Source organism: Triturus cristatus, chromosome 9 (assembly GCF_964204655.1).
Source record: "Triturus cristatus chromosome 9, aTriCri1.1, whole genome shotgun sequence".
NCBI classification, from domain to species: Eukaryota; Metazoa; Chordata; class Amphibia; order Caudata; family Salamandridae; genus Triturus; species Triturus cristatus.
This window is the reverse complement of record NC_140592.1, coordinates 960,648,300-960,660,408: the sequence shown is the minus strand read 5'-3', so window position 1 is coordinate 960,660,408 and position 12,109 is coordinate 960,648,300.

Below are 12,109 nucleotides of genomic sequence, written 5' to 3'. Positions count from 1 at the left end.
ATTCTGGACGTATTGGACGTATCTGATCATTAAAGCCTCTAGTATTATTATGGGGTCTTCCTCTACCTACGTAAGGTATCGTCTCCACTTGTTCTGAGTCTTGCTCCTCCTCCTCTTCTGATTCTACTCTGTCTGTTTCTCGTCTTTCTTTATGTATTCGTTCTACTTCTTTGCGGATCTTTCGACACATGGCGATTATACACGCCTGTCTATCATGTTTCTCTTCTGATATGTTCTGACCCCATTTGACAAGTCTTTGCATGGTATCGTGATCTGCCCCGGGCCTGTCTTGATTCCTAATTACACAATTTATGAAAAAACGTAGTAGTTGTCTTTGTACGTCCACTTTCTGATATTCCATAGCTTCGTTGATACTTTCTGAACCTCGCCCTGTTTGGACAAAGCGATATATATTGTCTAGGTGTTCAACCATTCCTGGTATCGTCATTAAATATAATGTAGCTCGTCGTATACGTAGTGATGATATGAGCAATTTGTCCTGTCTACCTGGCACTGGATCGTATCTACAATCCACAAGTTGTTCTTTAAACATGTCGGAGGTCGCTAATTGGGGTGTACGTTGGAGTGCTAAATCTCTAAGGGTCTGTTTATTTCGCGGCGGGGTGGCAAACATGTCTGTCGTACCTCCTGTAGCACCTTCTGAAGCGCTGGGCACGAAAGGATTCGTTGGACGTAGGATAGAGATTGTGGATGCGGGAAAGACTGTAGAAACGGACGGACCCGTGGGAACTCGTGTAGGAGTTTGTAGTTGCGGGGATACAGACGGATGCTCTTGGTGTAGAACACCATCGGCAAGCGGTGTGGGTGGCATGGCATTAGCATACTCGGGAGCTACGTCATCTAAATAGGAGGAAAGGAAAACGTCCTTTGCTGTTTTGGGATGTGTTTTGGGATGTGCTTTTATCGGGAGTAATGGAGGAGTTAAGTCTTTTGGTATTTCCGGGATAGCCTTAGGTAACCCTTCGGCCAGAAGAGGATACATACCATTCATAAGAGTGTTTCTTTGTCTATCTATTTGTTCTGAGTTTACTCGGTTTCCTTCCTCAAGTAATAGATTTTCTCGAGTTTTATTTGAATTCTCTCTACCTTTCTCGTCCTGTCTGAGTGCTTTTTCTGTACGTCTGTATGATTCTTTACGCCATAATTCAATGGCATCTTTCTGCGACTGTCTGGCTTTCTTTTTCCATAATTCTTCTTCTACTCTCATGATGCAATCTGCATCCCAGGTCCCAGCTGCGGGCCATCTCTGATTTTCTGGCAATTCTTTGGTGTAATCCACCCATAAATCAAGAAATAATACGGCATCTAGGCCATGCTTATGATACATAAAATACCCTGGAGTGTCCCTAGGTGGAATGGGAACAGCTTCTTCGAGTACCCCTTTTCTAGTTTTGATCTGTCTTAATTTCGAAAAGAGCGGCATTTTTAGATTTTATTATTAGAACACACTTAATACAGTAAACACAATAATGAACAGTCATTCACACCACAATGTATAGAACGTATTAAAACATTTTAACATTTAACATTTTTTAACGAACAATGATAACTAATAGAAAACTAGTTACTGACATAATACTGACACTAGGTAATACTTATTTATATGCAAGACATACTATATATACTGCTAAACAGTACAGATACACTGCTGAAACAGTGCAGACCGGATTTGTGTACCCAAACCCGTCTTGACCGGCACAGACTATGTGCACGTAAAATGCCTCCCCGGTAATGGTACTCACCGGGTAGCTCGGAACGGAAGGCCTCGGAACGGAACTGAAACTGGACCGGACTGGACTCGACTCGACTGGACTCGGAACTTCGGAACCTGGTGGGTCTCTGTATACCTCGGATCTTGCTCTCTCAGCTAGGCTCTGGTCGGGATACTTCGCACTTCTCACCGCCTCGTCTGGGTGTTGATCGCAGCCTCAGTTGCCCCCACTTGGCCGGAGGGAGATACAGGAAATCCTGCGGGTACGCGTTTTTGTCCGTTCAGCTGTGGCAGGAGACCGGGCCTGCAACGCACCGCCGGCGCGTGAGATGAGAAAGTGTCCCTGTTCGGGCGCCAATTTATGTGGTAAATATTTCATTACCGGTACTATTTTTTATGCGGTAAAGTCTATGAGGAATAACTCAGTAAATATAAGAGGCAGAATCCGTGGTATTAGAGGTTTAAAAAGGCTTTATTCCTATACAAAGGAATGTAATTCGAATTACAGGCTTCTATTCCATCACCACGAAAGTTCAGGAAGGAAGGCATACATTATTGACAGATAAGCAGTTTTATAGAAAATGCATTACAGTGAAACAGATGCAAGAGGCGTAACAGCTGATAGGAGAGATAAAAGGTGCATACGTAACTAATAGAGGCGTAAACATGGGTGTAACTAAAATACGTCATTAAACATGATGTCACAAATGGGTGGATCCATAAGAGAATCCTGCAATGTCAGCAGAAATATTTGGCAGAGATGCGTGCGCAGCCGCATGACGTGTGATCGACGTGAAACTAGAGGGTGAAGGGGACTTGACATTTAGCTCTACATGTGGAGACAGAAGTCTGAGGGTTATGTCAACCTAATCCCAAATCATATCTAATATCCTATGTTTAAAGAACTGTGTTATCCAAAAGGAAAAGTTTCTTCGGACGGAATCTATTCTATACTGACTGTTAGTGCGTGTACGGGCGTCTAAGTGTCTACATGAGATGCGAGGGGGCAGGAATCTTCCATGGTAACGGGGCTATGAATTACTTGCACGAGGACAGTGAGGCCTGGCCCTTTGCACGGTAGCTAGAGGAATGTTTACCTAAACTACTAGACAGGAATGCATCGGAGGAGGAGCGAAGCAGATAATCTTGAAGGCGAAATACAGTTTTTGGCAGGCAACTGGCTGGATCAGGCACCGTTAGCCGCGCAGGGAGTAGGACAAAGTTCATGGATACAGATGCAGGCTCAGACTGGAGCTTTCAGAGGCAGAAGGCAGGAAAAGGCTTGATGACGGAATTCAGGGCCTACTCGCCTGAATCTGTAAAATGTGGAAAGTGAACCACATAAAGTCGGTGGCCTTTCATACTTAGGAATGGAGTATCTGACCCGTTCATGGCGGATCTGACAGAGGACATGTTGACGGTGGACGCACATGTATTTGCGTCTTCAAAACTGGAACTGGAGGGAACATACATGTACTTATAGCATGCACATGGAGCCGTTGGGGTCTACGATAGGGGACATAACTGGTCACAAAATTCATATTTCCTCAGTTATCAAATGCTTTTTCAGCATCTAAAGAGAGAGCTGGTCTTTTCCTTGAGTCATCCCTCATTTTACAGAGCATGTGGGCTAAGGTACGGAGATGACTGCGAGAACTTCTGCCTGGAACAGAACCGAACAGGGACTCACGTACAAGCTGAGGTATTATCCTCCTCATGCGTGTCCCCAAAATTTGCCATTTGCCATTATTTTAAGGTCAGCGTAGAGCAAGGAGATGGGGGCAATAGCTGGTACAGTCTAAAGAGTCCTTGCCTTCCTTATGGAGAACAACGATGATAGCTTTGTTAGAGATAGCTCCCAGCATGCCATATTCTGTCACCTTTGAGAAGCTCAATTAAGACTTGGACTAGTAGAGTCTTCCCAGTTTTATTAAACTTCTCCTGGAAAACCATTGTCTCCGAGGGATTTGTAAGTCAGGAGCGCCGCTATGGCTTATGCCACTTCCCCCCCCTTGATATCGTCAGTAAAGAGTGTGTGGCCCTCCTCTCACAGTACCCAGAGAAATGGATGTGCAGACAATTGAACAAAAGATCGTAAGTTGTGATGCATTGTGTGGTATAAAAGACGGAGTAGTAGGTAGCAAAGGGGGGAACGATGTTGAGGGGATGAACAAGGAGAGTCCCCATCACATCATGGATGGCTGATACTGCCATGTGGTATTGCACTGCTTCAGCTGCTTAACCAGTACCTGGCTTTTCTCCATGGTCGTTCCTGCGCCATTGGTACTTGATAAGCACCTTTTTAGTGACCGCTGTGAAGTATTCATTGAGACGTACATTTGCAATTTTCAATTCTTTCCACAGATGGAGGACTCCAGCTGGCATTGTTCTCCTTGGGTTTGAGGTTTCTCCATTGCGGAATACTGCATCAACTTTCCAGGCCATGTGGCTTTGTCAGCTGCCCAGAGGAGATAAGTTCTGATGTGATCACTGAATAACTCTTTGTCCTCAGGAAATTTATAGCCATATGCCTTCATTCGTCACCTAATGGGGGCCATTGGTGCAGTCTCAATTCGAAGTTTAGAAGTATGGGACTGTGATCCGAGAAACTCGCCTCAAGGATGTCACAGTTGGGCACATGGGGTAGTAGTGCCATGCAGGCAAGGAAAGTGTAATCCCGATCTGACGGGTGTAATAATTGCCAGTGGTCCAACAGTGCATTACCTTCCAAGAGATTTTGAAGCCGAGTCCTGTCATTTCTGCTATGGGAATCAATTTGGCCTGTCCTGTCTAGGAGCGGGACTGGAGCAAGATTCCACTCCTTTTCCAGGAGGAATGGGGTCTTTCTTTTGGGGAAAGAGGAGCCTGGAGAGGAGTGCTAGTAATAGTGTTTTATCAGATGTGGGGGGCATAAATCGACCCTATAATTAGTATGTGGTCCAGGATGCTGTTTCACATGAGCCCAATGACCTTCCTCGTCCATCCACGTACAGAGGACTTTGCAAGGAAGCTGCTTCCTAATTAGGATTGCTACCCTGCATTTTTTAGATCTATTTTTCAATGGTGGTGATCCCTCAGGTCTGGACACTGCTTTTATACTTCTGACTATAGTTCCAACCCACTACCGTCAGAGCTTCAAGGAATCCTCTGTAGAGAGGTGTGTATCTTGCAGGAGAACTGTGTCTGTCTGCTTCGTGTGGAGGTAATGCAAGAGTTCCTTCCTCTTAGCATAGCTAAAGAGGCCATTCACATTCAGTGTGATCAGATTTATTGTACTGGACATTATGAGGTGAGCAGATAGTCAGCCTCACATACTGTTTACATACAGGATTGTCCTAGATACCTCTGTGCATAAACCTTCCCCTATTAACCATAGGCAGAGATGCCCCAACAACGGCAGATATTTAGCTTCTGCCAAGCTGTGATCTTTCCTATTCTCAGGTAATGCTATGCAGCTTTTATAATATCTATTCTCTATCCATAGTCCTCCCCTATCTTATGATCCTCTCTGGTAACAGAACCCACACACTCTTCCGCCTCATGCATTTCTCTGTCTTAGGCCCTGATCCAAAGTGGCAAGCTCAACTCTCAGCTTGGCTAATCTGAAAACTCACGCAAAGGCAACTTCCACAACAGCTTCTTCAAGCGAAGGATCATCTATCCATACATACAAGCGAGCACAGTAGTTCATTGGAACCCCTCTGAGGCGGAAAGCCGGAGGTTTTGTTAACTTCACCATTTTAAAATTGTCACGAAATTTACTGTACTTTTAATTACAAAACGCTCTTGCTCACCTGGCTGAAGGCGCTGCTGCTACGCGCTAGTTCGGACCCGCACCTTCGGGGAAACGCCATCACCGCCAGCGCGCCAGGGGCGTAGCCGCGCCCACTGCGAGGCCACGCCCACCAACCCTTTACTTAAACGCTCGAAAGCGCAACGATCTTCATTCATTGGAACCCCTCTGAGGCGGAAAGCCGGAGGTTTTGTTAACTTCACCATTTTAAAATTGTCACGAAATTTACTGTACTTTTAATTACAAAACGCTCTTGCTCACCTGGCTGAAAGCGCTGCTGCTACGCGCTAATTCAGACCCCCACCTTCAGGGAAACGCCATCACCGCCAGCGCGCCAAAGGCGTAGCCACGCCCACTGCGAGGCCACGCCCATTACATCCATTACAAATGTGTCGACCTCCCCAGCGCAGCGGACGAGCGCAGCGGGAGCGCCGTTTGCGCGCCGAAGGCGCGCCTAAGGCAAGCCCGTCTGCGCCCGTCCGCGGCAGTCCGGGGCCTGGGGCCATAACCCCTGGTCATTCTCACACTTACTCCCCTTCCTCACTGTTATCACTTAGGCCCACGGACAGCGCCGGGCCCGCCCCACCAGCTTATGTTCTAAAACGTGCCGCTACTCACGGCATTTTGAAACCCGAATTCTCTCTCGGCAAGGCACCTAAACCTAGGTCTTATGTGCCTCATTCTACTCCCGATGACTCCGAGGCCACTCTCAAATGCCTATATCTGAATACTAGATCCATGGTCAAACACCATTTGGATATTTTTCTCTTGCTCCAGGCTGAACAACCTGATTTTTTGTTTCTATCTGAGACTTGGCTTACCGAGGACTCCCTACCCGATATCCTAGCGGCAGTTCCCTCAAACTACTACATTCTACATGTCGACAGACCAACCGGCAAAAGAGGTGGGGGGGTTGCCGCGATCATTCGCAGCACCCATAAAGTCTCCTCTTTACCATCCCTTGACCTATCAGGAACAGACAACTTGATCTTTAAAAAGGATACTAATACTGGATCACTACTTCTTATCCTTGTATATCGCCCCCCTCAAAAAATGCCTTCTTTTTCGGCATCCCTAGCAGAACAAATTGCTCCTCTGATAATTGCCCATAACAAAATTGTGTTGCTAGGAGACTTTAACCTGTGGCTGGACTCTGCCGACTCTGACCCTCAGGCTGCCACGCTGAAAGAAACCCTCCTCGATATGAATCTCTCCCAACACATTCACCTTCCCACTCATGAAAAAGGGCATAGCCTAGACCAAATTTGGTCCCAAAACATTCCCGTGGCAATTAAGTCCATTATGCCCTGTGTTTGGTCTGATCATTATCTGATCAACTTTACTATGACCACAGGGAGAAGTAAAAATCCCCTGCCCATGCCAGGAGGAAAAACCAGAAGGTGGAAGAATGTTGATGTCCCCGCTTTCATTGGCTCACTTACTTCCTCCCTTCCCTCGTTTGATCAGGACATCGAAAAGATGGTAGAGGCTTTTTCAGGGTGGCTACTCCAGGCTGCGGACGCTCACGCCCCCTGCACCTGCTTTCCCCGCTCCCGCCCCAATGACGCCCACAGGTGGTTTTCACCTCTTTTGAAAACTCACAAACTTGAGGTCCGTCAACTGGAGCGAAAGTGGCGCACAGCCTATTCAGAACAAGATAGGGCCAACTTCTGCAAAGCTCGAAAAAACTACCAAAAGCTTATTTTAAAACACAAAACCGACTATTTCTCGGAGAAAATTCTTAAAGCCCAGAATCAATCTAAAGAACTATTCAACATTGTGGAAGACCTCAGCACCAGTGACAGAACTTCCCTTCCGACAGTCCCCACTCAGGAACTTTGTAATTCTTTAAACTCCTTCTTCTTTGACAAAATATGCACCATTAAACAAAACATCCCCACCACTCAGCCTCCACTTCTATTTGCAGACATCTTTTACAATCCTGTTACCCTGGACTCTTTCCCCCCCATTGAAAACGCTAATTTATCTAAACTTCTCTCTAAAATCAAATCCGGCTCCCCTGATGACATCTGTCCCCCTTACATCCTGAAAGAGGTGGGCACCAGCATTCCTGGGGGTCTACTTCCCATGCTGAATGGTTCACTTGCTCAGGGCAAAGTTCCAAACAACTTTAAAAAAGCCCTCCTTATCCCCCTCATAAAAAAGGCAGGAGCCAATCCATTAGACCCACTCAACTACAGGCCCATATCTCTGCTGCCATACTGCGCCAAACTCCTGGAGTCTTATGTATGCGACAGCATCTCCACATTCCTTGAAAAATCGGAATATCTTGCACCTAATCAAGCCGGTTTCCGCCCCTGCCATTCCACGGAGGCGGTCATCCTCTCGGTGCAGAATACCCTGAGGCGGAATGCGGATGAAGGGATCCACCAGGCTCTGGTGCTTTTAGACCTCTCTGCTGCTTTCGACACGGTCGACTATACCATCTTGGTCGACCGTGTCGAACAGGCAGGCCTCAGGGGCCCTGCACTGAGCTGGATCCGTTCATTTATCACTCACCGAACTCAATCGGTCAGACTAGGCTCCTTTACGGCTCCCACCATCTCTACCATCTGCGGAGTACCTCAGGGCGCTTCGCTGTCTCCCCTGCTTTTTAATTTGTATTTACGCCCTCTTTTGTACTCCCTCAGGCACGCTAAGGTCACCATTTTCAATTACGCTGATGATTTGCAGCTCATCTTTCCTTTGAACACCAAGGACTCTGTGGTAGAATTCCAAAACACCATGTCCCACATTTTGAGTTGGATGAGCTGCAATCATCTCAAACTTAATCCAGGCAAGACCGAACTGGTCTTGCCGGGACAGAGCGCCCTCAGCTGGAACCCTAGCTTCTGGCCCACATGCATGGGCGCCCCCCCATCCAAATCATCCTCGGTTAAGAGCCTCGGCATTTTCATCAGTGAGGACCTCTCTCTGAAAAAACAAGTTGGAGCTGTTGTTTCCTCCAGTTTTTTTCAGCTGAAGAAAATAAAAAAAATCGCCCGCTTCTTTTCCCAAGCTGCCCTCACTCAGATCATTATCTCCCTGGTTTTGTCCAGATTGGACTTTTCCAACAGTCTATACCTTGGGCTCCAAACTGGAGAGCTTAAACACCTCCAGCTGGTTCAAAACCAGGCAGTCAGACTCCTCTTGAACATTCCTAGAAGGCAATCAGTCAGACCTGGCTTGAAACAACTGCATTGGCTCCCGGTCGAGCAACGTGTGGCCTTCAAAGCTGGTTGTATCCTTTTCAAATCTCTACACGACATTGGGCCCTTTTTCATTAGAGACCTATTTAAAAAATATAGTCCCCCCCGTAATCTCCGGTCTGCTCATAAAGCCCTTTTGACTATCCCTCCTTACAAGAAAAAGCGTCTCGGAGGCAGCTGCTTTGACCATCTTGCCGCTGTCCTCTGGAACTCTTTCCCTCTTCACCTGAAACTTAGTGATAACATCCTCAGCTTCAGACACGCTCTGAAGACCTGGCTCTTTACCCAGGCGCATCACTAAGCTGCTTTATCCTCACCCACCGATGGCCGCGCCTGTTCCTTACTACAGCGCCATGAAGCCTCCGGGCGTACGAGCGCTTAACAAATGCCAAATAACATTAACATTAACATTAACTAAAATACCTAAGCAGGCAAGAAAATACAGACATCCATTCTGTACATCAAGGATCCTAGACATAGAAGATAGACTCCCTGCCTTGAGCCATGTATCGACGAGGATGTGGACAGACTATGGCTCATCTATGGCAGAATGAAGAATTCCACCTTGATCACTGTTAGACTTGGGGTCTCTAGTTGGCACAGGTATGCACTTGTGACAAATAGGGACCCTCGCCTCTAGTCAGGGTAAGGGGGTACACTCCTAAAATAACCCCTGCTCTCCCCCTTGGTAGCTTGAGACGAGCGGACAGGCTTATCTCAGAGGCAGTGTGTAAAGCATACAGTAATCCAGTGACAACACTACAGATGGACACCACACAGGTTTCATATCAAAAATAAGTATTCTTTCTATAGACTTACCGCAAGACCATTAAAGGACAAAAATACACAATACTGTTACTTTAGATGGTAGAATTTTGGTTATTTCTCTTTAGTCCTTAACTGCGACACTTTAAGTCAATGCACCTTTTAGATGCGACATGCAGGGCAACAAAAGTGTTGCAACGATGTTGATGCGTTGAAGATTTTGGTGCAAAGAAATAAAGACGTGAAGATCTTCCAGATGCGGCACGCTTCTCCGATGTTGCGAGAAGACTCGATTCGATGCGTCAGCTGCAGCGGCGACACACTTTACGCGATGCGACAACAGCGGCCTTGCAGGGACACTCTTCTCCGACGTTGCGAGACGCTTCCGCTCGATGCGATGCTGCAGCGGCGACACCCCTTTATGCGATACGACGACAACAGCTCTGACGGCGGCACGCTTCTCCGTGGATGCGAGGCGATTTTCTTGATGCGGTGCAATGCGACAACTACGATGGCTGCGATGGCGACATGCTTCTTCCTTGATGCGGGACTTTTCTCTTGATGTGGTGCAATGTGTCAGCCACGATGGCTGCGATGGCGACATGCTTCTTCGGCGTTGCGAGACACTTCCTGGATGATGCGAGATGCTTCCGCTCGATGCGACAGCTGCAGCGGCGACACACTTTACGCAATGCTCCGACAACCGCTCCGACAGCGGCACGCTTCTCCTTCTCTAGTCGCGCTTCCAGCTCCTTGCGACACGCAGTCCCTCAGAAGGCCCAAAAACAGCACCAGGCACTTCCAAAGAACTCTATGGAGCTGGGGGGGGTGAAATCTGTTGTTCCTGAGACTTCAGAAGGAGGCAAGCTCTTTTCCAAGCCCTTGGAGATCCTTCACAAGGTGAGCAAAAGTACACACAAAGTTCCTTTCTCCTCTCTTTGGCAGTAGGCAACCCCTGCAGGCCAATCCCCCATTTTCAGGGATAGTCTCTCCTCAGTTTCTTCTTGGTTCCTCTCCTCAGCAGAGTTTCTTCTTGTTTCCCAAAGTGATCTAAAATCTTGGGATCAGGGACCCAATACTTATATCCCAAAATCCTTTGTCCTCTGAGGGCAGAGGAGCCTTTGCCTTGTTCAAACCGGTTCTGGTCAGTCCTGGAGCACTTTGTTTACCTGACTCCTTCTTTCCTTTCAGAGTGCAGGGCAGAGACATCAGACGCACCACAGGAGGTGGAGCCAGTATTGTGGAGGGAAAGCACAGCCCTATTCAGGTGCAACTCCTCCCACCCATCTACATGGAGATCTCTCTATTCAGCCCTGTACTGACTCACCCTGTCTCCGGGAATTCCCCAGCCCCCTGGAATTCCCCAGCCCCTGTAACTCAAACTCCAGACAAGGAATACACAGCCTGGCAGAGGCAGGTTTGAATGGTTAAGCAAGAGAATACCTACTTTCTAAAAGTGGTATTTTCAAACACAGAATGTTAAAACTAACTTCACTAAAAGATGTATTTTATCATTCTGAGTTCAGGCATACTAAATTCGAATTTCTACCATGTTCCCTGAGTCAGTTAGGATTATAAGATGTAATAATCAAACTGCCCATTCTGGCCTATGCAGAACAGTTAGCCTTGCAATAGTGAAAAACGAAAATGGCTGTAATTCACTATTAGAACATGCCACACACATCAGGGCATGTCCTACCTTATCCTTACAATGAACCCTGGCCTTGGGCCTACCTTAGGGGTGTCTGATATGAAGAAGGGAAGGTTTAGGGACGGATGTATGACGATACAACGCATACTAATACCATGCGTGCCACTACAATGCGGGTATTACTACGCGATGTCAATGACATCGCATGTCATTACATCGCATACTTTTACCACGAGTATGCCTTTACCACGCATGCCATTACAACGCAAAGGCATGCGTGGTAAAGCTATACTCGTGTTAAAAGTATGCAAGGTAAGTGACAACCCTACCCCTACACAACACACTACTCCCACCCCTACACTACCCCTAAAACACTACTACACTACCCACACTACTCCCACCCCTACACTACCCTAAACCAATAGTACACTACAACACTAACCACACTACTCCCACCCCTACACTACCCTAAACCCTAAAACACTACTACACTACAACACTACCCACACTACTCCCACCCTTACACTATCCTAAAACACTACAACACTACCCACACTACTCCCACCCCTACACTACCCTAAACCCTAAAACACTACTACACTACCCACACTACTCCCAACCCTACACTACACTACACTACCCTACACTAAACCACTACCCCCACCCTAAGCACAATCAGCCTTACCTCTTTCCTCGTAGGTCCAGCATCGCCGTCTCTGCTCCCGGTTCCTGCTTCCTGCGTCGTCAGAGGTCCACGTCATTGTGAGGAAACAGCCTCAGTTTCCTCACAACGACTTGGATAGCCGCCACATTACATTGCATACGTTGTAAAAGCGCATGCGATGTAATGGTATGCGTGGTTTTACCACGCGTTGTAACATCGCATGCGTTGTAACGCATGCAATGTAATAGCAACACGTGGTAAAACCCGCGTTGTAATGGCTGTTCCCCTTTAGGGA